The following is a 27,485-nucleotide window of genomic DNA, read 5'->3' as shown; positions in this document are numbered from 1 at the left end:
TGAGGGCAGAGGAATAGGAAGCATCAGTTGAGGAGCAATTATTAGGAACAGAGACCTGATAAACCCATGCTCAGTAAAAACATCCATGATGAAAGAGTGATCGACTGTATTAAATGCTTAGGAACTGGAAAACACTCACAGCAGAGAGCCTTTGATAGGGTGGTGAGGGAGGAAGATAATGGTGGAGATTTGGTGAAAGATCAGTACATTCACTTGCAACAGTCAAACCTTTGGCTCCAGGGTACAAAATGTTGGCTGTGTAAAGAATATAAATCTAGCAGTTTTGCATCTTCTAACAGTTAGCAGCAGAACAACAATCGTCCCTGGAGAGAACAAACAGGTCCTTTTGATGAGCTGAAAGTAATGTCCATAGATTGAGGGGAAGGGAAGTTCTCCACCCCCCACGCTTTTAATTTATTCATTTCATTTTCACAGAAACAGAATCACAGAGTTAGCAGAGACTTCAATGTCCGTGCAGTCCAACCCATACCCAGAAGTGGTCACCCAGCCTGTGCTTGAAGACCTTGAATCAGGAGGATTCCAACACCTCTAGAGACAGACGATTTCTACTTTTGGGTGGTTCTAATGGTTAGGAAGTTTCTCTTTACATCAAACCTCAGTTTTCCTCTTTTCAGTTTCTACCTATTGCTCCTGGTCCTACTCTCAGGGGTCCAAAAAGAACAAAACTAATCCCTGTTCCACCAGATAACCTTTCAAGTACTTGAAAATAACCATCATGGCTTTTTTTGAGTATTTTTTGTCAGTCTCCAGTATGAGTCCCCAGGTCCTTCGACAAGAACATGGAGTGAGGACCCTTCACCTTCCTGGTTGCTCTCCCCTGAATACTCCTTCTCAAACCGCAGAACCATAAGTGAACACAATATATTCCAGATGTGATCTGACCAGTGCTGAGCACACAGGGGGACCATTACCCTCTTATTCTGGGAAGTAACAGCCCTCTTCATGCAGGCCAAGATTATATTACCTTGTTCAGCTGCCACATCACAATGCTGACTCATACTGAGCTTTTTAATGGGAAAATATTGGGAGTTATGTGTAGAGTCATGGACTGTGGCATTTTTTGCTTGTTTCTATTTTTCTGTAATTCTTGAGGCATATAATCTGATTTCTGTAACAAGTAGTCGGGGAGTTGAAATCCTGGATCCACTTTAATCCTTACATCACTTGGATGATTTCCTGTTCCTTTGGCCCAGGCACCCTCCCACGGCCAAAGCCAAAGGCAAGGAAATCTTTAATGCTTCAGAGAGAAGGATAAAGGAGAGCAGATTCTGACACTGTGAAAACCCATACTCCTTGAATTATATTCAGCAAGGACAGACTATATTATCTCCTGAGATAAGTAAAACCTCTTATTTCTCCAGAGACAAGTAGCTGGATATTATTAAATCATGTTCCTGCACTTCCCTTTTTTGTCTATAAATAACTGAATGGTTTATTGATGCTGTTTTCTTCTTTAACGTTGCTGTCACTTCCCAGTGACTTACCACCACCACCACGGAAATCTTCCCTGAAACAAAGCTTAGTTAAGCACACAGATCAACATATTGGACACATCTGGCAAGGTATGCTTTGTTCCACATCTGTATAGTCTAACACCTCTCCACTGAGTTGTTCAGTCGTGTCTGACGCTTTGTGATCCCATTTGGGGTTTCCTTGGCAAAGATACTGGACTGGTTTGCCATTTCCTTCTCCAGTTCATTTTATGGATGAGGAAACTGAGGCCAATAGGGTTAAGTAACTTGCCCAGGCTCACACAGCAAGTAAGTGTCTGAGGTCGGATTTGAACACAGGTCTTCCTGACTCCAGGCCCTGTAATCTACACCATATTTGTTCTATAATTCTTCAAACTGTTGGCACCCTCTCGCTTCCAGTTCTTTGCTAAAACAGGAAGTGTTGCTAAAAATATTTTGGTATAGATGGATCATTTCCCCCTCTCTCTGACATCCTTAGGGTATGTGCCTAGAAGTGGTATCATTGGACCAAATAGAAAATACAATTTAGTGACTTTTGCAGTATAATGTCAAATTGTTTTCCCAAAGAACTGAAGTAGTTTATATCGCTCTGTTGTGCCTGTCTTCCCACAATCCCTCCAGCATTTACTATCTTCTTCCTTTTTCAGTCTCATGGTTGTGAGACAAAACCCCAGAGCTATATTAATTCCCATTACTCTTATTATTATAGTGGTTTGGAGCATTCACTTATGTGATTATTAATTATTATGTGATTGTTAATCATTAAACACCAAAAACTTTTGAATATAAAAAACCAACAAGGGTTAGTTTTCTTGTACAGTCAGTATCCAGGGAGAAAATGGGATAGCCCCACTTACACCAGATTATTAGGTCCCAAGAAGGATGGCTGCTACTATTTTCAGGGTTCTAGGGTAACGGTGAGTGGCTAATCTGCCTAATCATACTATACTGGCACATTGAGAAGAATGTTGGGTATAGAGTCTGAGGACCTAGATTAAAAGCCTAGCTCTGCCATTTATTATCTATTTAGACAAACTGCTTAACCTACCTAGACCTCAGTTTCTAATAGGTGAGAGGAAATGGTTGATCTCAGTCAACTCAAAGGCCCCTTGCACCTTTAAATTCATGATCCCATGGTATAGTTTTTAAAATCTATGTTTCTGGATAGTTAAATATACTTTTTTTAAAATTTCAGCTTTAATATTTCAAAAGAACCATTATTTCCCAGGCATAGGTATTCCCTCCACCAACCCAGATTATAATCTTCCATACTTTAATAAATAGTCCTCAGGAGTTGATGGGCTAAAGGATTAATCGCCCGAGGAATAACCTTCTGGAGATGTCTTTGAACATTAACAATAAGTATAAAGCATTTATTAAAGTGATGTGATGATTTGCACAGGAAATAATTTTGGGACAAGAAATAACTTTAATATGGTTTCATTTTATGATGAGTGGTGATGTATGTGCTTCTACCAATGCAAGGCTGTCTCAGAAGTCTGACCTTGATTAGCTGAAACCAGATTGTGCTAGTTTTTCTACCTTTATGCAGTTCTTTGTCAGTCAAGTGCTGGATTTTATGGAAACGTGTTTCATTGCTTCCTTGTTTTGTTTCAAGTTCTGTGACTAAGAATGGATTTCACACACTAAGGAAACACACAAAGAGCATAGCTCTTAAAGAGTATACTTCAATGACTATTAGAGACATTGCAGTAGCAATTGGTGTGGGGAAATTAAGGATTATTCAAGCCCACAATGAGATAAGATCAGCCACACTGAAGTACAAAAGAAAGTACAATCAAAAACAAAACAAAACAAAAGAACAAGAACAAGAACTAAAAAACTATTGCTCCAAATCAGCCTAATTATTCTTCAAGGGAAAAAAAAAAAAAAACAAGCAAAGCTCTTCAGAGAGACCTGGAAGCTGAAGAAGCTGTTATTTATTTTTCTGTAGTGCAATGTATTAAAATTAAAAGAATAGCAAGTAGACCAGTAAAAACAAAATCAGTTGCTAACTTTTGGTATTAAAAATATATATACTTGAAGGCTTGTCATGGACAAAATAATGTAAAGACTATAGTACTGAAGAGTGGAAAAGGGTAATTTTCACTGATGAAACCTGAATTTTTCATTCAAAGCTATACTGAAACCATTGTGAGAAGTCTGGGTGAATCTTTAAGGTCTAGACACTTATCTGGGGAATTATTTTTTTACTTCCAGGAAGCCTAGAAGTCTTTTTTCCCCCTCTGAGTGATTGACGAAAGTTTTTAAATATATTGATATACTAACAAGCAGAATTGTGCTTGAATTTCAGAAATCTCCAATTGGAGATGGTAGTAATAGTGACTTTGTACCATGCTACATATACAGAAGATAGAGATAAATATGCTTCAGTACCCCTTGTTTGATTTAAACCCCATTGAAAACCTATAGGCTATAATCAATGCTAGACTTGGAAAAAATAGACTGTTCATCAAAGTTACATATGTTTAATATCCAATATGATAAATGTGAGATTTCATGATGATGATATAATGCACCCCTCTTTGAGGGGTTAACTAGCCCATTCCCCACCCATACTAGCAAATTGGGACCCAACAGGGGTATTTTCTACCACTTTCTAGGGGCAAATCTGTGGATGGTTATTCTTCTAACAACAGCTCATGAACCCTCACCAGTATGCTTCCCCTTTATAATCAGCCAGGAGCATCGGTTCTTTAGCAAAGACATTTATTCAAATAGCATAACAAGAATATTATAAATTATAGTTATAAAACTCTTCCCCCCAACACCATGAGCACTCTCTCCCATAAATAAACACATAGTCCGTGGAGAGGAGAATGAACATGAACGGTGGTAGTAACAGTACATTAAAGTACAGTGGTAGTGGGCACCCTTGGCCAAGGTAATTCATAACTCTCAAACTGCAGGGTCTCAATGTCCTTTCTTTCTCCAGAGGATTCTCAGGAAGGTTGCTGTGTCTGTCCTGGATGACTTGCTCTGCTGCTCCCCTGGGCTAGTTCCTCAGAGTGCACGACATTTCTACTGGATAGACTGCATCTCAGCTGGGCTTGCTCCTCATAGGGCATGATGCCCAGCTGGATGGGTAAATCCACTGCTGGGCTGAATCAAGCAGGTCACTCATTTATAGCTCTGGCTCCTCACTGAGCTTGGCTGCTGCTGGACTAGACTGGAAAGGCTTCTCAGCTGCTGGACTGTGGCTGCCAGATGGGACCAGTCAAGCTGCTTTACCACTAGCAGAAAAGTTTTCCCTGGGGCCAGACAAGGTACCAGAATCTGTGGAAATGTAGCTGGGATACTGGATGGAAAACTACCATTTCAGGCATTATAGAAAGGCTCATATTTGAGCTGGCCTTTTATGGCTCAATGGAATTGGAAAAGATGGAAATGGATAAGGCAGGAGAGTGCATTCCAAATGGGTAGAATAGCATAAATAAAGAGGCAAGAAAGCTATATACCTATATACATCATATATGTGTGTGTGTGTGTGTATATGTATATATATATATATATATACATCCGAAGAGTCAGAAACTGGGAGTTCTGTAAGAGCAGGACAAGGCAGGGCAGGAGCAGCAGCAGGCAAAGAGATTCTAGGTGCAATGGTAAAAAAGACCTTTGTAACTGGAAAAAATGCCTTACCTCAACCGGGGAAAATTTGCAACTTTCCCTAAATATGGCTAAACTGAAGTGTACAGATGGAAGTAAATGAAAAACACCTGCCCAGAGTTTGAGGTTCAGGAGCAGAGAGAGAAGACAGCCATCTGACGGGATATTTTTTACACAGGTAGATACTAACAAACATTATCCTTAGACACACAAAAAGAGAGTTATTTTTATGTGAGATTTTGTGAGTCCCTTTTTCTCAGAAGGATAAGCTCTGCTTTATTTATAATGTGGACACATTAATAAGAGCTAGCATTTACATAGCACATTAATGTTTGCAAAGTGGTTCACATAGGCTGTCTTGTTTGATCTTCACAACAATCCTGCAAGGTAGGTGCTATTATTAGCCCCATTTTGCAGAAAACTGAGGCTGAGGGGCAGCTAAATGGTGCAGTGGATAGAGCTTCGGCCCTGGAGTCAGGAGGACCTGAGTTCAAATCCGGCCTCGGACACATAATACTTCCTAGCTGTGTGACTCTGGGCAAGTCGCTTAACCCCAATTGCCTCACCAGGAAAAAAAGAAAATTGAGGCTGAAAGAAGATAAGTGACATTAACAAAGGTATTCTTGATATTGTTTGGAAATTGTTTCGTGTTGGTATAGAGATTATACATGTCTTAAAAGTAGGGATCACATAAAACCAAAATTCTAAACCTGGTAGCATCTATTGCCATAAAATGCTGGCAGGAGAAAAGGAGTAGTGCCATGGGAGGAAAGAGTCAATTCTTTCATGTCTACAGATGATTCTGACTGATCTGACTGACTGGCAAATTTTTAGACATTCCCCATTAGGCTAAGCAGGATGTAACAATCTTAGTTAAAGGTCCTTTTTGTTTTGAATTTGTTTATCTTATCTGTACAGGGTCATTACTGGCAAGAATGCCGAGGTGAACACAATGGTAAAATATGAGGAAAAGGCATTACAAATCTGGCTGTTTCCAAGTCTCGTTTTCAGGATCTATCGGTTCAAAGGAGCTATTCCACTTGGGCAGGACAGCTGTGCCTCCAAACCAGAGTCCACGGGATTACAGAAGGCATTTAAGCAGCTGTGCCTCCTTGAACACACAAAATAGAACTGAGGCAAGGATGCTTCTAACTGGTGGTGAACAGAGGAGTACGAATTGACCAAACCGGATGTTTCCTTTTATCAAAGTCAGTGAATAAAGCACTTAACTTTTTGCCTGACTTTGCCAAGCAGATGGGGCCTCCAATGTTTGCACCTAAGGCCAGGGATTAAAGAATAATGCTTTGATAACAGGTTACCTGTGGCTCCAATTGGGGATTTCATTGAGATCAGAGGGGTGTCAAAATCTCTCCCGAGGCTCTTATTGAAAGCCCCCTTTTTTTTCCGAAGGTAAAGGGCCTTGCACTAATCCCCTGGGCTGTGGGGGAGCAGCCTCAGGTGTTGATTGCTTGGGTGAATAAGTGGCAATGCTACTGTCACAAATGAGCAAGAGAACTCCAGCCTCTTGGAGTGCAGTGTTGTTCTCGCTTGAAAAGAGCTAAACGCTAGCAAGCTCAGCGTTATTCTTTGGTTAATGTTCATTTGGGGCAATGTTTCTTGTTTAATGCTTGTTATTTGTATAACTTTATGCTGGGTAAATACAGCTGGCTGCCTCTACCTTCCAATTATGGTCTTTGACTTGATAATGGGCAGAGGGATGGCAAGGTGGGAGTGAGCTGCTGCTGATGGATTCTCTCCTCGCTCTCTCCCAGTAAGTAATTGTTCTCTTGTTTGTTTTCAGAAATTGCCAGGTGCCAGGATGCACTCACATAAAATGTAAAGTCAAATACAGGCCAACCCCTAGAAACAGACCTAGAGTCATCATCTCAAATTACCAAAAATAGTGAAACTCTCAGGCAGGCTTTACAGGGTATGAGAGAGGCAGGGATTCTATAAGATTTGTAATATTATGCACTCTTTTCTCGAACCCCCCCACCTCTTCCACCCGCCCCTATATCCAACCACTTCCCGCCCCTAATCAGGGCCAGATTGACCATCTGAGCAGTTCATTCAAATGGCAGAGGGATCAGGAGAAGACCCACCTCAGCCTATTGCCCCTCCAACCCTACCGGTATAGGATTAGCTTTGTGTATCTTCTCTAATACAGCAAAAGGTACCAATTACCCCCAGATCAATCAAATCTTTCTTCAGCTAATTTGATGGAAACACCCAGGGCTCAAAATGCTAAGTAAATAACCCACTGTCTGTGAATTTGAATAGTTAAGGGATCTCACACTCTGTAGAGGGCCTTAACCATCTGAGAGGTTCCTTAGGGTAACCAGCATAAACCCTGAAAATAGATCAAAAGTACAAATAATCTGTTACTCTGGAGAGGACTAGACATTGTGCTTTATCTGACTAAATACACACTGATGTCATTAAAACACTGAACCAATTTTTATTCTTTTCTGCTTCTGCTGCTACTATTGACAGAAAGATGGGGAGATGAAGCAGGTTCTAACATAAAATATCTTTACCTGCATTATTGCAGCCAGAACCTTACCTGATGCCCTCCTCATCCCCCCTTTCCCCTCAAAAAGGCAGCAAGCATATATTGAGCTCCTAATGTGTGCACAGCATTGTGCTGTGTGCTTTGAGAGATACACATAAGTAACATGACATGCCCTGTGGACTAGCTTGGCAGCAATGGAAATAAAGAGGAAAGGACATATCAGAGAGATTCTTTAAAGGAAGGAACAGAGTAGAAAAATAGAAAGAATGCTAAGCTGCAAGTTAGGAGATATAGCCCTAAGTCCCAAACCAGTGTGTGACTCAGGCAGAGTCGTTCAATCTCCCTAAATCCCTCCCTGTTTCCTTATATATAAAATGTGAGGGTTTGACAAAATGATTCCTAAAGTCCCTTTCAGAGTGAAATCCTAATGATTCATGACTTGGTGATAAATGGGTGGAAAGAAAGGAGAAAATCAAAGATGACTAAGGATTCTAGCCTAGGAAACTGAAAGAATGATGAAATTACCCATAGAAATTGGGGTTTTGGAGAGGGGAACATGTCTGGGAAGGGAGGGTAAGTAAAAGTGTTGTTTAGAATATGTTGAGTTTCCTTAGCTAAGTATGAGGACTTACGGTTCTGGCAGAAATTTACTAAAAGACCCGCCCCCTTTGCCAGGAAGAGACCAGCACACATTAGTAGATGAGGGCTGAGAACCAATCGGTGACGCTGAGGAGCTAAAGCCTAGTAGATAGAAGTAGAGAGCAACTTAGAGAGCCGTGACACCCAGCAGAGACAAGATGCTAAGCATAAAGACAACATAACCAGCAGACATCAGTGTAATATGTTAGTAATAGCCCTGCAGCTTCACAGCCCTGGCCACTTACGTACTTTTCACATACACACATACATTAGCTGTTCATGTAGGGTTTCTGTCTCTCTCTTTCTCTCTCTCTCTCTCTCTGTGTTTGTGTGTGTGTGTGTGTGTGTGTGTGTGTGTATGTGTGTGTGTATGTCCTCCACTAATGCTGTGGTTTGTGTACCTAATATGCACATGGGAGGATCTGGTCTTGTCTTAGTCTACATGTTGTTTGATTGAATGAATCACTGTGAGAGAAAAAAAAAAAGAATACGTTGAGTTTCAAATAATGATGAGACATCCAGATAAAGATGTGCTATAGGCTAGTAGGAATATTGGACTGGGGCTTGGAAGAAAAGCTGGGATAGAAGACATTAGGCACATCCTCACCAAGGTCTTAGTTGAGGGTTTGAAAAGTAAATGAGCTGAATAATATATATGAAGAATAGGAGGAAACACTGGAAGGCTTGCTGTATATGAACTGATATGAAGCGAAGTAAGGAGAACCAGGAAAACAATATGCACAATGACTACAACAATTTAAATGGAAAGCCTGGTGTGTAATTATAACAAATCAGGCTTGGTCTTGTAAAGAGATTAGAAAGTACACTTTTTCTTCGCTGCAGAGGTGGAAACTGGGTGTGGAACAACTGCCTACACTTGCAGACTCAATTGATGTTTGGCTTAATTTTGCTGAACTGCTTTAATTTCTTCCTTTTTATTCCTTGTTGCAAGGGATGGCTCAGTGGGCAGGGTGGAAGAAGGAAGATGTTGGGAAAGGAAAGTGATATGCAAACAAAAGTTAATGATAAATATTTTCTTTTAAAGAAAACTTTCTTTAAAGAAAACACCTGAGCTTGATAGAGTACTTCATTCAGATAGCTGAGTGATCTGTTCCTGCTTATCATCTTAAAATAGCAATAAATGTACTGACTAAATTTGAGAACAAAAGCAACAAAAAGGGGAGAAAGGGAAAACCTGCAGAAAAACATAGTAAAAAAAATTTAGAAATGAATGAAAATGGGGGTCTATACAAGAGATAAATACTATGGGGTTTTAGAAAAAAAGGGAAAGAAGAAAGATCCAGAAGGAAAGAACACGATTATAGTAACCAGACCCCAATAAGAAAGACTGGAGGGAAGGGAAGATAATCTATGTGTAAGGGTAGAAAATGGGATCAAAATAATTAAAGCAAAACAAGTTCTATAGTACCTTGCATTGTTTTGTTGTTTTGGGTGGTTGTTTTTTATTTTGTTTTGTTTTGTCTTTTGTAAGTAATATAAGAGGAGTAGATGGAGGAATCCACAAACTTAACAGCTATAATCATGAATGTTAATAGACAGTACTTGCAACTAAACAGAATAAAATTGAATTAGAAAACAAAACCCAAGTCTGAGGTATGTAAGAAACACTCTTAAAACCACGGGAACACATTCAGAGTTAAAGTGAATGGAAGCAACATTATGCTTCATCTGAATCCAAAAAAACAATATTATGTATGCTGTATTCCTCACCCATAATTCCCCCACTACCACCTCTTCAGTGAAGGGAGAGAAACACATTTTCTCAACCCTTTTGGTGGGAGGTTGGGCAAACTTAGATACTATTACTATGCAGTGTTCAGTTTGGGGATTTGTTCTTCTCCTTTCCATTGTAAATATGGTCTCAGATAATGCAAAAGTAGAAAATGACAAATAAATTGAATGTGCAACTTTGAAACTATGTTTTGTTATATTAATATTGATATATTTTTATATCACAGTCATTTTTAAATATATCCCTCCCCATCTCTCAGGTAGCCAAAGAATTTTTTTTTTAAAGTAAAAATGCAGTTCAGGAAAACTAACCAACACGTTGACTGTGTTTAATAGTGTACACAATGTCCCACGTAATTGTCCTACATCTCTGCAATGAAAGAAGAGAGGAACATTTTCTTAACTCTTCTTTGGGTGTGAAGTTTAATCGTTACAACTGTGTAATGTTTGATTTCGTTTTTTGTTGTTACTATCTCTATTTACATCTCTGTAGTCATTGTGTATATGTAGCACATTGCTGGGTTGGTTTCTTATCCATTCTTCCATTCCCATTTCAATGCATTATGTAATTCATTCACATTTAAAGTTAAAATTGTTAGGTTTTTAAAATTTTATTTCCTCTTATTATTCCTTTCCTCTTTTAAGTCAGTACTTTGTCTATAAAATTAGTTTTGATACTGATCTATTCTTATAGACTCTCCTCCCCATTTCCATACCTGCCTTGCCCCAAAGTTTTTTGAATTTACTTAAACTGTTCCTCCCTCTCCCTCCTCCTAATTTTACTCTATCCCCCTCATATTTTGTTATTATTGAGTCATTTCAGTCATGTCTAACTCTTCATGACCTTACTTGGGGTTTTCTTGACAAAGATACTGGAGTGGTTTGTCATTTGCTTCTCCAACTCATTTTACAGTTGAGGAAAATTAGATAAATAAGGGTAAGTGACTTGCCCAGGGTCATACAACTAGTAACTATCTCAGTTCAAATTTGAACTCAGGTCTTCCTGACTCCAGACCCAATGTGCTATTCACTGTGCCACCTAACTGCCCTCACACTAAGAAATATAAATTCATGAAGAACATATTGGTGAATATAAGAAGTGTTTTATGATAACCTGGAAAGACTTACATGAACTGATAAAAAGTAAAGTGAGCAGAACCAGGAGAACATTGTACACATTAACAGCAATATTGTACTATGAATAACTGTGAATGACTTACTATTCTCAGCAATACAATGATTCAAGATAATCCCAAAGGACTCATGATGAAACATGCTATCTACCTCCAGAGAAAGAACTGATGTAGTCTGAATACAGACTAAAGCATAGTATTTTTATTTTTTTGTTGTTCATCTTCTTTTATAAAATTAATAATATGGAAATATTTTACATGATTGCACATGACCTATATCTGATTGCTTACTGTCTCAGGGAGGGGAAGAGGAGGAAGGGCTAGAATTTGGAACTCAAAACTTTAAAAAATGTTAAAAATTATTTTAACATGTAATTGTGGGATTTAAAAATTTTTTTAAGTGTTTTATGGTGAGTTATATAGTATCCCAGATCATAAGACTCAGTCCTATCCCTTGATTACTTGCCCTTACATTAATCATATTCCATTATTAAAACCAGGCTATCCTATCTCTGGTTTTAGGTCCCTACTACTACTTTAAATTCTGACTACCCTTACAGACTAATATACTACAACTCCTCTCCTAGGATAGGATGTAGTCCTAGAAAATGCAAATTTTTCTTGGAGAAGATGATCTTTAATGTACAAATTTCTTCCAAAACCTATTATGATATTCTTGTTTCTTGTTTACAGATATCTACCCCATTTTCCATGGGAATATTCTTTAGTAGAACTTTATTTTTCTGATTCTGGGGAAAGAACCCCACCCCCACCTTCTATTTATTCTTCATATCCCAGTCCCTCTCGTGCATTGCTTTATATCATAGTCCCACAATATCCTCTCTTTTAAAAGATTAAAGGAATTTTACCTTCTTTGTCCATATATGAAGTTGTAAGAAATATATGTTCAATTTCCATCTATTTCTTTCATATCTCATATTCATAAGACTTTCCATAATATTCTTGCTTTCACAAAAGACATTGATTCATTTTCCCAGTTACTTGTTTTTCTTCTAATTCTGACTGCATTGTTAGTACAAAAACTTTTCAGTTCTATGTAATTAAAATTATACATTTTGTCTTTTGTGATCCAGTCTATCCTTTGTTTAGTTAAGAAATTTTCCCCTAACCAAAGATCTGAAAGGTAATTTCTACTTTGCTCCTCTAATGTACTTGTGACGTCACCTTTTGTCTAAGTCATGTATCCATTTATAGTTTATCTTGGTATATGGTATGAAGTATTGGTCTATACCTAATTTCTGCCAGATTGCATTACAGTTTTCTTAAAAGTTTTTTTTTTTTTTTTCACACGGCAAGTACTTATCCTGTTTAATGGGGGTCTGGAACACATGCTGACTCCATCAGTCTGCTTGGTTGATGCCGCCATTCCATGCTGAGTATGCTAGGGAGCTTACATATGTGAGAATAATAATGAAATGTAAGAGAAGTGCCTTGAAGGGACTGTGGAGCATCTGTAGACATTGAGGTCTCCTTGGCTAACCATATGGTTGGGAGGAGCATTTTTTTTTAATTGTCTGCATAGCCAAAACTGTCTGTCTTCAAAAAGGTCTGAGTTACTTCGGGCCCTCTCTTTTCCTCATTTGCCATTTTATTTCACTTGGTGATTCTTTTGCTTATGGTGTCCAATGAGAGACCATGTGGTAGGGGGAAGGAACTTAGGGCCTTCTCCCCTCTGAAGCCATATGGACCCCAATAAATGGTTCTTGGTCTGTGTCATTTTTATTCATTCTTTTCCATTGTAAATTAAAAGAGTGCAGTCTCTGACTTTGGTTGGGAGCCACAGGAATACAGGAGTCAGAATCTAGGCTAGGTGTTATAGTGAGTGCAGTCCTAATGTCTCCAGGGCAAGGATTGTTCTTTGGGAGTGACCTGAGGAAACCTCGTTCAACAGAAAGACTCCCCCAGGAGCTGTTATTCTGAATCTATACATTGAATGTAATGAGACCAATGCTATGTAGGAACTGAGAGGCTAAAGTGGCATAATGGACAGGAAAATGCTTGGACTATTTGTGCCCGACTTGTGGTAGAGCCTTCTGACCTCCTATTGGTCTGATCAGCCACAGTCAGACACACTGACCTGGACCCCAACATAGTGATTGTCATTTTGATCTTCTTTGAGAATGAAGGACAACAACCAACCAGTCTTTGAAATCAATATCCTTTTGTAAAGCTAATTGATATTAAGAGGTTAAATGAAGCTGTAGTGTTAGTCACTTTCCCCTAACAATGGGGAGAACAAAGCTCACTGGGGCTTAAGATAGATGTAAAGAAGAGAGGACCCCCCAACCCCTATTACCCTGATGTACCCTATTACTCTGAGGAGAGATGTAGCCAGTCTGGTTCTGAGAAAGAGAGCCAGAGCACACTTGTTAATCAAGTAACTAGGGTCTTTGAGTTTATTGAACAATATGTTACTGTGTATTTCCTTCTACATGGTATGTACCTAATTTGTTTCGTTATACAAACTTTCTATTTTTTAACTATTACCAAATCATTTCGATAAATACTGCTTTGTAGTATAGTTTAAGATCTGGTACTGTTAAGCCCCTTTCTTTTGTGTTTTTTTTTCTCATTATTTCCCTTAAGATTCTTGATCATTTGATCTTCCAGATGGATTTCATTATTATTTTCTACCTATATGAAATAATCCTTTAGTAGATTGATTGGTATAGCATGGATCAAGTAATTTAATTTAGGTATTATTGTGATTTTTTATTATATTGGTACAACTTAGCCATGAGCAATTAGTATTTCTCCAATTATTTAGGCCTGTATTTAATTTTGTAGAGTCTTTTGTAGTTGGATTTATATAATTCCTGGCTCTATCTTGGCAAGCAGACTTCTAAATATCTTATAAATTCAATAGTTATTTTAAATGGAATTTAAAGGAATGTTATAAAGAATCGATGGCCAAAAGTATCAAATGACATCAGTATACCTTGCTTTTAGTAGATTCTCAAGCCTATTTCCCAATAGTGTTCAGACTTGATAGGAATTAACTATTTGACCAGGTGGCAAGAAATTTTCTTAGGAAGATCTCTTAAAGGAATAAAATCATACAATACAAGAATGTTAGAACTAGTATAATCTTAAAATTAATCTAGTCTAACCTCCTTCATTTTGCAGATAAGGAAACTGAGGGTAAAAGAAGTTAAATGACTGCCCAAGGTCACATAGATAGTAAGTGCCAGAGCCCACCATAGTAGCAAAGACAGGAGATATGTAAGAGAAAACCTGCCTTGAACGTGTTTGAGTTGCTCATAACATATCCAGTTTGCTATCTATCTCAGTGACAACCACAATGAGATGAAAGGTATCATCTGTATATTGATGGTAACTGAACCTCCATAAAAGAGGCCAGCTAGATGACCCTGTCATGCTCCTCCTCAATAAACTCTACTGGTTCTCTATTACCTTCAGGAGCAAATATAAAAATCCTTTGTTTGGCTTCTAAAGTCCTTTACAACCTGGACTATTCCTATTTTTCTAATCTTCTTACAATGTATTCCTTTGCATATACCTCCCCCTCCCCCCGCCATGCAACAATAGTGGTCTTTTTTTTTTTTTTTTTGGTGAGGCAATTGGGGTTAAGTGACTTGCCCAGAGTCACACAACTGGTGAGTGTTATATGTCTGAGTCCGTATTTGAACTCAGGTCCTCCTGACTCCAGGTCCAGTTCTCTATCCACTGCACCATCTAGCTGCCCCTAATACTGGTCTTCTTGCTGTACTAGGAATATAGTACTCCAACCCCAACTTCCAATCTTTTTCACTAGCTATCCCCCATGCCTGAAATGTATAACTGTGTGATCCTGGGCAGGTCACTTAACCCTGTTTACCTCAGTTTCCTCATCTGTAAAATGAACTGGAGAAGGAAATGGCAAACCACTCCAGTTATCTTTTGCCAAGAAAACCCTAAAATGGGGTCACAAAGAGTTGGACGTGACTGAAAATAACTAAACAAAAAGTCTAGACTGGAAACTGCCATTGCTGCTACCACAAGATTCTAGTTTTGTTGTTGTTAATCCTCCTAACTTTCTTTAAATCCTCCTAGCTGTTGTTAGATAAATCATCTTTTTTATCAGGAGCACACAGGCATTACATAGGTCTCTCAGCGTCTCATACAATGCAAAGTTCTTTCTGAAGCCCTTTTAATATTTACTGTCAGGGATGTGAGCACCCAAGGACTTGGCTCTACAGATAGAGCAGTTTTCCATACTTCTGTTCATCTTTGGCTCGGAGAAACCAAACATCTCGTTTTCTTGAACATAGCCTTCCTAGAGCAACTCTACACACTGAATACTGTGCGTGATGTGTGGTGAGTGCTGCAAACTCACCAACCTAGGTCTTCCTTTGCTTGCTCCTCCTCTGCTGGATAAACTGTCTACTGCAATTCTGCAGTTGCTGATCGGGAAGGTATAGATTTCTATTTCCCTCTGCCCACAAAGATGTTTCCAGGACCATATTCTCTTAAAACAAGCTCCTCCAATACTCAAGGTACTCCGCTATCACAGGAGGGGCTACTGAATTCTTAGCTGCATTCACCTTGGTCTTACAGGAAAGGGAATAAGGCTAGAGTTCTAACTCCTGTTTCTTGCCCTAAACTTTAATTCAGGTTGATGGGTATGATTTGTTTATACTTCAACTATATTAGCTTAGATGAGAGATTTTAAGGTTCTGTATCCTCCAGGAACCTTTAAGCTAAGATCAAAGATCAAGTCATCATTCTTCTAATACATGAGAAGGTACATAGCAATGATGATTATCCCCATTTTATAGACAGAGGTCAGCATTTGCCCAGATCCTAGGAAGCAGAACTTCCAAGGACTCTTACCAACACAGCTTTACACAGTGTGGTGCTGTGAACAAGGACAATTCAGGGGCAGGAAGTGGTTCCATAACCCAATGGAGTGACAACAAGGGACAAGAAAATATCCTGTTCAAGGGAAATGCACAAGTTATTTGTATGTGTGTCTTATTCCATCTCACCAATTATAATATGAACCCTTGGAAGGCAGGAATAATGTCTTATGGATCTTTCACCTTCAGTACTTTGTACAGTAGGGGGAAGGGAGAAGTCCAAACTTGCAATTTCATTAGAGTAGAGAATTCTCAATGTCACAGGATCAGAAGACCTTCAAGGTAACTTGGAGGCCATCTAATCCAATCTCCTCATTTGGTAGGTGAGGATCCGTAAACTGTCCAGAGAGAGTAAGAGATTTGACCAATAACAAGTAGCAGAGTCAGAATTTAAAACCAGCTGCTTTAACTGTAAGGCCTGTACTGGTACAAATGAAAAATCACACAGTCCTAGAGAAAGTCCTAGTCTCTAGGCACTAAGAAGTTAAATAACTTGTAAGCAATCATCCATCTAATGTGTGGGTCAGGGAACACTAAGTGGCGCCATAGTGCAGAGTCCCAGGCCTGGAGTCAGGAAGATTCATCTTCCTGAGTTCAAATCTGACATGTACTAGTTGTGGTGACCCTGGACGAGTCACTTAAAGCTGGTTGCCTCAGTTTCCTCATCTGTAAAATGAGCTGGAGAAGGAAATGAAAAAAAAAAAACACTCATTCCAGTTTATTTGCCCAGAAAACCCCAAATGGAGTCGTGGAGAGTCAGACATGACTGAAAACAATGACTGAACAACAAAATATGGGTCAAAGGCTTGACCTGAACCTAAGGTCTTCCTGATCCCAGAGTTGTCCCTTTATCTACTCTGCTTCACCACTTCTCTATGCATTTTGCACAGAATATACTCTTAATAAATGTTTGTTTCTCATCAAAATTATATTTTATGGGGCAGCTAGGTGGCGCAGTGGATAGAGCACTGGCCCTGAAGTCAGGAGGACCTGAGTTCAAATCCAGCCTCAGACCAAACACTTGACACTCACTAGCTGTGCGACCCTGGGCAAGTCACTTAACCCCAATTGCCTGAAACATTTATATTTTATGACAATGTGAAACTCATCATAAGCATGATGAGGACTGAGGTGAGGACCCCAATATTTAGTCATTAGAATCAATCAATTGGGAAGTATTTAGTAAAGCTTCTATTTTATACCAGCAATGGGGCTTGGTGCTAGGATGGAAGGGCTCATAAATTCAGAGTGAGACAGTTTATGCCCTCAAAACCTTCCATTTTAGAAGAAGGGGACATACAAAAAGAAAAAAAACAACCTAAATAGCATCTGGAGGAAGGGGGAGGCATTAATAGCGTATCAGGAAAGGCCACTTGAAAGACATAACACTTGAGCTGATCCTTGAAGGCATTGAGAGGTTGGTTCCAAGAGGCTGAGGGGAAAAGGAAAAGCATTTTATGCCTAGGAGATAGTCTGTGCAAAAGCAACAAGGTAGGAAATAAAATATTGTGTGCAGGGAACAGCAAGCTAGCCTGGCTGGACTTAGAGGGCACGAGATAAAATGATGTACAATCTTCTTAGAGAGGTAGTCTGGAGCCAGATTATGAATAGTTAAAAATGCCAAACAGAAGTTTGTGTTTTAACCTGAAAGCAACAGGGAGCCAATGAAACTTCTTGAGCAGAGGAGTGACATTGTCATACCCGTACTTTAGGAATATCAATTCGTAAGCTGTGTGAAGGATGATTAGAAAGGGGAGAAACTGAATTCAAGAAGAAATTATTGCTTTTGTCCAGATGAGAGGTGATGAGGACCTGGATTTGATTTTAAAATGGATAGAGAGAAGGTGATGGATTGGAGATGAGACTGACATAACTGATTAGATATAGGGAGGGTAGAGGGGTAAGAAAGAATGAAAAGTGGAGTAACATTCCTAGGTTGCTCACCCTGGGCAACTGGAAATTAGTGAATCTTATGTTTCCACTCTCAAGTCAGAGCCACAGTTTATGTAGGGTGTCCCCAAAGTCTTAGTGCAGGCTAAGACTAGGGATGTCCTGTATAAACCTGTCAAGTGAAGACCTTTGAAAATTTCCTATAGGAAGGGAGAGCACAGAAACCTTTTCATGTACATGGAGGTCCCCATGCTTTACTGATCATGTAGGGTGTTTTCCAGTTCATGAACACTGTCTCAGGAGCAGAGTAACAGAAACTTGAGAATTTTTTTCCACCCAACCATGCTTATTTTTTACAGCAATTGTACCCTGGAGCCAAGGGTGGTCTCACTCCGAGAGAGACTGTAAGTAGTGGGCTTTGCTGCCCTCTGCTCTGGGAAACCTGCCTTGCCCAGCACAAAGGGGCAAAGGTGTTATCATCTTTATGCATTTAGTTGGTTTTCCTGGAAGAAACCCACTACTCTGGTTCTAATGACTGCCTCTTCCTAAAGAGAAACATTAAGAACAGCAGAAACATAAGTAGGTTCTGTAAACTTGTAATCATACATGTCAAACACAGTGTACTATTTTTCCCCTTCTAAAGTAGAAATGGTGGGAAGTAATATAGAGTGGGTGTTGTAAATTGTGTTTTCTATGACAGAAGTTAATTCTAAACTAAGTATTTCCTGAAAGAAAAACAGAGAAAACATTTTTACATGTCTATCATTTGTCCTTAGAGGATGCAGAAACAAATATGTTTTTTAAAGCTTGACACCAGTATTATTCTAGGTGGCCTCAGGCTATGTGCTTTGTTTCCAGTTTGTAGAATTGAAGGGATAAGAAAACAGCTTTGCATTAAGAGGAACACATTGTACAGGTTAATCATAGCCATGCAGAAATCAGAACGCTGCCAACAAAATAATGGAGCCCGGGTGCCAGGGGAGCCACAAGGCTGATTCAGAGGGAAACCTGGGGACAATAACACCTCGTTTGCATGGAGCAAAGCATTCCAGGCATGTGCTTTGCAATTAATAATTGATGTGGCTGAAAAAGAAGTTTTTACTATTGTCAACAGCGACAAACGCTTGTAAAAATTTAATTGGCTAAAAGTTCATTTCAGTGTTGTGCAACCAGGAAGCAGCCATTACAAAGAGAAGAAATTTTTGAAATGATGTTTAAATTTTAAAGGGATGTAAATTGGAAAGGCAGATCAAGACTGAGGGGATTTGCAAGTGCAAAACTGTCTGATGAAGTTAGAGTCATTACCCAGTCGATATTTTATCAATTAACCCACTTAATGGTCAACCCAGTAGAGACTCATATGGAATGCTCTCATTTTCTTCTGAGCCTGAGGCCTTGGGCAAAACTAGGTTTTACAAAGAAAAGGACATTCCTAAGAAAGTTTGGGAGGAGGTTGGTTAAAGTTGTTTTCTTAGTTAATTGTGCTAAGTATAACCAAAAAGACCAACCTATCTTAAAAGTTATGTCATGCCCAGCTCAAGATTTACTCCTAACAAAGTGGAGGGTAGGCCACCTTTACACAGTAGATATATTTTCCTCAAAATACTGTGTAGAAATTTTTGGATTATGTATCATCAGTTGAATTTCTGTCCATTAAATTACGTTTTTTACTGCATTGAGGAGCTCGAATTCAATAGCCTATATTACAAAAGTAGTCTCTGTAGGGGCAGCTGGGTGGTGTAGTGGATAGAGCACCGGCCCTGGAGTCAGGAGGATCTGAGTTCAAATCCAACCTCAGACACTTGACACTTCCTAGCTATGTGACCCTGGGCAAGTCACTTAACCCCATTGCCTAGCCAAAAAAAAAAAAAATAGTCTCTGTAGAGTGTGTTCAAGTATGGGTCTGACCATATGGCCTCTTCTCTGAGAATCTGTGATTCTGTGCTTGGAATGGCTCACTATTGGATGAACAGCAGAGCCCTATGAGCTAATACTTGCAATTTAAAGAAACCCTATATTGAATACTCCAATAGTGGAAAGAATCAATTCCTAATAGTACTGTCTGGGTTTCTGGAGATTGAGTTTTCTTGAAGTGGAGCACACTTTACAAAGAAACAAGCACTGTTTCAGGCAGTAGTGTATTTGAGGGAAAGGAGGGAAGTTGTCAAATCAAAATCCCAAATCCTTCCAAGCTTGCACTTCCCTCTCTTTCCTCTTTGAAGTCTCTAAGTGCTAGCCACAGCCCTTTCCTTCTACTTCTCACTCTGGGGCCACCACATCCTGCCTTATCTTTGGGCTCACACTGCTTTCCTTTTGTTCAATAAGAGGCAGTTGTGGCATTTCATAACCAATAAACCTAGTTATAGGATGAGCAGCTGGCAAAGTCCAGGAAGACTAGCCCAAGATTCCTTATGTCTGTAGACCAACTGACCCAGAGCTTACTGATCTAAGAAAACTCCTCTTTCTCATTGTAGACTCTGGCCTTGGATTCTCATGGAACCACTTATCTTTGTTCCTAGAACCACCTAAATGTGTATCCGTCCTGCTCGTTGTTCCTCACAATACAACCTTGCAAGGTTAAATACCTTCCAACATATTTGAATGTTCAATAGCAGTACTGCCAGGAAATTCTATTTTAAGTTCCTTAGGCTAGAGCTCAAGCTATGTTTAGTTCCATTTAAGATATCCAAATAGCATCCTTGGTAAGCTAAGCTATCTTTGTTTTGAAACTCAGACTGACAAGAATTTCATTTACTGAGTGGTATTTTTCTACAGATCTATCTTTCCATTTCTTTCTAAAATAATATTTTTATCATTTTTCGACACCATTCTTTAAGGATTTTAAAATACATTACTGATATCACATCATTTGTGCTCAAAATGAGCTCGGCCTTTTCCCTTTGACTAAGCGAGGATGAGGAGGGGGAGAAAATCTATTCCTGACCTGGGCCTCAGTATTTTTCCAGATGTTCAATGAGTGCGTTGGACAAGAATATTTCTCTAGGCACCTCTAGGTGCTTTGCCTTGCACCTCTAGGTTTTAGGATTCTGATTCCCCCCCCCCCCCCCAGATTCTTCCTATTGCCCAGACTTATGTAAGTACATTTACCTGGACACTGACCTTTACTATGCTAGAGAATCAATGACATATGAATGAAGCCTGCAGCAAGCTGGGCAGCAACATTCAATTACAGCAAGCGCCCGGGACTTAAAATTAGAAGACTTGGATTTGAATTATACCTCTTCCACTTACTATATCTATAACCAGGCAAGCCCCTTAAATTCCTTGAGTTTCAGGTTCTTAATATTTAAAAGAATGATAATAATACTTGCATAACTTACTTCACTTGCAAGAGAAGTGCATAGAAAAACCTTAAAACTACATGTATACATATACATATACAGATATATATGAGTTCTCATTCCCATGTTACATACTCTGTCCTCCATGAATATACTGCTCCAATTCTATATATCTTGACATGGGAGTAATCCTCATTTCTTAAGAACTATCTCAGTAGTATGCAAGCTCTGGCAGCTTCACACCAAGCTGGAAAGTTTCACATACAACTCACTGTTGGATTATGCCTGTTGTCCAAGGACCAGTCTCGCATCTAGAGGCTCATCACCAGCTGGCTGGCTATTGGTTATTGAGATCTTAATAAAAGCACTTAATACATTATTTGTTCAGTTGAGTTGAAATGAGATCCAACTAAGCCATATTCCAAGGACATTTGTAGATAAAATTGAAAGGATGAAAACAATAACAATTGATATTTATATGTTGTTTGAAGGTTTACAAAGTGAACCTTACATTATTAGTGTCATTTTAGCCTTAGTGCAGTACATTAGTGCCATGTTAAGCAAATAAAGTTAGTAAAGCTGTATATATTTTCTCAGGTAATTCTCACAACCAATGTATGAGGCATTGTCATCTCCATTTTACAGATAAGGAAATTGAGGATAAAAGGAATGAAATAACTTTCTGTGGTCCTGCCTGGTATGCTGGATTGAACATAGCCTGTCCCAAGCTAGTGTTCTTTCCATTATACCACTCTGGGAACAAATTGGTGCGAACTTAAATCGACTTGCCAGTGTTTTTATAGCAGGCTATTCCTATCACTGGTGACAGTGGAACCACTGCATTTGGACTCTAACACTTAGGGCTTAATGTATTACAGGTGGAAGTAGAAAGGTCATCTCAGGGGATGAACTCAGGAAAAGTGAATGGACATAAACGAGAACACATAGTAAGTATGGATGGGGTAAGATTTGCTTTGGAGAAACAGAAACCAATAGTTATGACATCACAAATCCACCAAAAATTGAAAAATTATCATGATTCATCAACAATGCAAAATTCTTTCAGTTGGGCCTTGTGTGAATGGAATTGTCCTTCAGGGACAGTGACATTAGTGGATGCCCATTGTGTATTGTGGCATTTATGACTATTGTGATTTTCTCCCTACAAAGTGTCTAGTAATTCTTAGTTTGTTAGTAAAGCTCCTTTTAATAGAACCTGGTCAATATGCTTACAAAAGCATGCTGTAGAGGAAAGATCATTTGTCTGAGAGTTAGAAGACGTATGATATCACATAGCAGATACCACATAGACATAAGATAGTATATGCTTTGCCTTTAGTTCACAGGGCAACCACTTTGATAAACTACTTTGTTTCATGTAGAGAAAGAGGTGACTGGACCAAGGTCCTGACCAGCTTCTTCATTCTATGATTCTACAGATACATTTATGATTCAAGGTGTTAAACTACTGGGCTGTCCAATGGAGGGATTCCCTCAAGTTAGTGAATAAAAGTTCAAGCCAATGGAAGTGTGATAACCCTGAGAGGCAACCCATCCTTCTTACAATTGGTGTCCTTAGCACAAAGGAAATGATGACTAAGAAATAATCTGATCTCCCTTAAGAGCTACATTCATGGTTACATGTAACAATCAGCTAACCTCATTTTTTCTCATTCATACCCAAACATGGAACCAAAATGGAGATGCAAATGGCAGGTGATAAAGCTTTCTGAGAATACTGCAAACTAGTTTCAAAATACATGTCCACCTGTTTGTACTCCTGATTAGAACAGAAAATGTCTATTCAGCAGAACCTTCATCATAATCCTTCATACACCCATGGAATCATGGAAATAGAAAGCTGTAAGGGACCCCCAGGTCATTAAGTCAAAGTCCTGCTATTTAACTTTCTCATCTTCAAATGAGGTAATATTTATAAAAGTACTTAGCACAGTTCCTGGCACATAGTAGGCAACACACACACAAACATATTTCATATATATATATATATATATGTATATATGCTTAATCTTTCTCTCCCTCCCTTCCTCCCTCTCCTTTTTTTTAGATGGAAAAAAAAATGATGCTGAATCATCTAACCTTAAGACATAGGTCCAATTTTTTTTAAGATCTTCTACCATTTCCATTGTTCTTCTCTGGATTTTATAATTTTTCCAAGCCTATCTTGATCTGTAGAACAATTCTGTCACAGCAAAATTCTACCTCTTTTTGATAAATCCAACTTCTGAACAAAAAAATTGGTCTCAAAATGTTAAAGTGAAATTGACAGATTTAACAATTTGATTAGTCTCCAGTTTTCCAAAGAAAAAGAGAATGCCCCATCACCACCTACTATACTAAACAAAGTACAGTAAAATCCCATTAAAGCATGGGATGGAAGTAGACTTATCAAATCATTCCCCTTCCCCCCCAAAAAAAGCATAACATAACATAGCATGACATGACATGATGTGATATGATATGATATGATATGTAAGCCTGCAATCTGTACACAGTATAATATGGCAGAAAGAATACTGATCTTGGAGTCAGAAGAGCTAAGTTTGATTTCTGGGTCTGACATTTATTCCCTGTATGACTGAGTAAATAATTTCTCTGAGCCTCAGTTTCATCATTTGTAATAGGTCCCTGTACCCCTTGACTTTCAATAAACTTTCCCTTACCCCCTATTCAATATGAGAAGGAATGAATTCTAAAGTTTACCAAGCATATACACGTAAGAAATAAATTATGCAATGCATTAGTTTCTATAGGATAATAGCTATTGACCAAACACAGCAAGGGAACTGGTCAATAGGGTTCCCATCCTTCAAACATTTGCAGTGCCTTGCCTGATGCAGTATTCCATGAGGACTTCAGAGCAACACAGATTTTGCATATCCCTTGACAAGCTGCTCATATCCCCGGGGATATGCATAGGCCTGGTTGGGAGCCTATTTTATAATACCTGCACTACCTATCTCTCTAGGCTGTTGTGAAGAAAGCAACTTGCAAGCCTCAAAGTGTTATATGAATTTAAGATATTACTACTCTTATGCTCAGATACTTGGGTTAGAAAGGGGATCCACTGTATCTTGAAAAGGACATAATAGCTCTTACCAATTTGTATCCATGCAAATATTTGAATTTTTTCAAAAGAAAGGAGGGAAGAAGAAAGAGAAGGAAGAAAGGAAGGAAGGAATGAAGGAAGGAAGGAATCCCTCCTATTTGTGAGCTAAAATGACCAAAGTAGTAGAATACAGTTACTGGTCAAGGTATTAAGAAGAATGAATTACTGTTAGATTACTTATTAATAAAAATTAATTTAAAAAAATCTTTTAAAGCAGCATTTACAAGTACACAGGCCCCAGATTTGATGCAGAGCAACTGCTCCATGGGTTAATATATTCACCTATAAATAAAAGCAGTGACAGCTCTCCTGTCAGTTCTTGCTGATGGACGGTTCCTTTTTCCGCCATTACAGCCTTGTGAATGTGGGAAAATTAATTTAAGTGGTAGTTAATTTCTAATGAATTCCATTCAAGCGGTTAATATGGTGCCTTGATGTTATGGTAACCTTCATGGATCATTGCATTATGTAAATAAATTCTACTTTATGCTGGTTTATAAAAAAAAAGAGAGAAAAAAAGATTAGTGAGTCTGGTTAAATCTTTACTACACATGCATACACAACTAAAAGTTGCTAGGGAAATTTTCTCCCCAAAAGATAAGAAACACCAATATATCAGTGAGTATTCTCCTGAATTAGCCTCAGTGATCAAACTATTCATTTTTAATGCTTCCAAAGCTATTTTTTCTATGTATAATCACATCTAAATCATCTGTTAGATGCCAAGGGGAAAAGAAAAAAGAAGCTGATTTACAAATCAAGACCAGGTGGGCTTTATGTGCTTCACAGGAAACATTATACAGTCTTTCTCTGAAGTTGCAGTCATAGGACAAAATCAGATTATTGATTTGTTGGTTACAGAGGAAAATTATGACCACAGAACAGAAGGGTAGGTCTTCTGCTTTATGTTAACCATGAGATTAATGTCCAGCTTTTGAAAAGAAATGGAGGAATTACTCTACCTGGTTCTTGTACCCCCAAGTCTGAGAGCAGGAAAAGCCCTCTGTGGGTTCATGAAACATTTGGAGATGTCTTGATGCTCTTCATATGAATGGAAAGCCTCTGCCCTTGGCTGCTCAGTCACACTGGTCTCTATCAGGGCTTGGTATGGACATGGAAAGAGCCAGTGTCAGTGGAGAAGATGTGATGTGATGATTCTGCCAGGAGCCTTACTAGTTCCAAGTGGAGTTCATGCCTCACCCTAACTCTCACTCAAAGCCACACCCTGATTTTCCAGCCCACTCGTCAGGCTATTAAAGTTCTACTCCAATGCCTCCTACTGATGCAGAGCATGAGTAGCCAACACTATTTCAATGGAGCATAAGCTCTGGCAGGTGAAGCCAAGATGGAAAGGCTCAGGATATCCAGGAGTTCAGGCATGGACTCTTTTTCACCCTGGCACCGGCTTAGCCAAGTTCATCAACAGAGTGGCCAGAGAATGGAGAATTGTTCAACCACAAGATCTCTCTAGCAGTCATAGAAAGGTTACAACCTCCAGAGGTAAAGGAAGCATCCCTAGCAACAAAATCACATATCTTTGAAGTATCGAAGGAGATTAAGCCCTTGTTGAACGTGGAGCTATTGAGCGCCCAGGTGACCCTGGACAAGGCACTTTCTCTCAGCCTCAGTTTCTTCATTTGTAAAGGGGGGGGTAACAATAACACCTACTTCATGGAGTTATTTTAATGATCAAATGAGATAAGTGAAGTTCTCTGTAAATCATAAAGCACTATATAAATGTTGGCTATTATTATTATTATTATTATTAGCAAGGCACCATGAAGGGCCCATTCTCACCTGCATTCCCCACTGGCATGGCACAGTGCTGGAAGCTCCCATTTTAATCCCTTTGGTTGAAGGCAGTACAAACAGTAGCTGTTAAAATACAAGTTACATTTAGAAAGAGTGATTAATCAATTAATCAACAAACATTTATTAAGTACCTACTATAATCCAGGCACTGTGCTAAGTGCTGGGAATACAAAAAGAGGGAAAAGATAGTCCCTGCCCTCAAGGAGCTTACAGTCTAATGATGGAGATAACATGCAAACAAACATGTACAAACAAGCTATATGCAGAACAAATAGGAAATAACAAAGAGAAGGCACTGGATTTAAGAAGGATTGGGGAAGACTTCCTGTAGAAGGTGGGCTTTTAGTTAGAATTTAAAGGAAGCCAAGGAGGTAAGTAGTTGGAGTAGAAGAGGGAGAGCATTCCAGGCAAATGGGACAGCCAGAGAAAAGGACCAGAACACAAAAATGGGGTATCTTGTTTGTGGAACAGTCAGGAGGCCAGGGTCACTGGATGGGAGAGTACATTGACAGGACTGAACCTTCAAGTTAGGAAAAATCACTTTGGTGGCCAAATAGAAGATGGATTGGAGTGGGGAGAACCTTGAGGCAGGCAGATCCACCAGCAGGTTATTGCAATAATCCAGGAGTGAAGTGAGGAGGGCCTGCTCTAGAGGGGTAGCAGTATCAGAGGACAGAAAGGGACACATTTGAGAGATGTTACAAAAGTGAAATCAACAGGCCTTGGCAACAGCTTGGATATGGGGGTGGTAAGATATATAGTGAGGAGTCCAGGATGATTCCTGAGTTGCAAGCCTGAGGGACTAGGAGGATGGTGTTGCCCTTTACATTAATACAGAAAGAGGAGAGGGGCGTAGTTAGGGGAAAGGTAATGAATTTTGTTTTGGATGTAGAGAGTTTAAGATATCTGCTGGACATGCAGTTCAAAATGTCTGGAAAGCAGTTGGAGATGTGAGATTGAAGGTTAGCAGAGAGCTTGAGGCAGAATAGGTAGATTTTTTAGAATCATCAGAATAGAGATAATAATTAAATCCAAGGGAGCTGATGAGATCACCAAGTGAAGTAGTATAGAGGGAGAAGAGGGTCCAGGACAGAACCCTGAGGAACTCATCTGGTTACAGTAACACATGAAATTATCAACCATTAACACTTTAGATCAAATTGATTTTTATCAGATTTGTAGATTAGTCCTAATCAGGAGCAATTCCATAGCTGGGGATTGGGGAATGAGGAGGAAGGTTTTTTAGGCTAAGGTTAGAAACAGGGGTTCAACTAAATGTGAAGGATAGGGATGAAGGATAAGGAAAGGCCAG

This window comes from Vombatus ursinus, unplaced genomic scaffold (assembly GCF_900497805.2).
Source record: "Vombatus ursinus unplaced genomic scaffold, bare-nosed wombat genome assembly UNPS02014791.1, whole genome shotgun sequence".
Lineage (NCBI taxonomy): Eukaryota > Metazoa > Chordata > Mammalia > Diprotodontia > Vombatidae > Vombatus > Vombatus ursinus.
The sequence above is the reverse complement of the archived record's forward strand: the minus strand, read 5'-3'. Positions refer to the sequence as shown.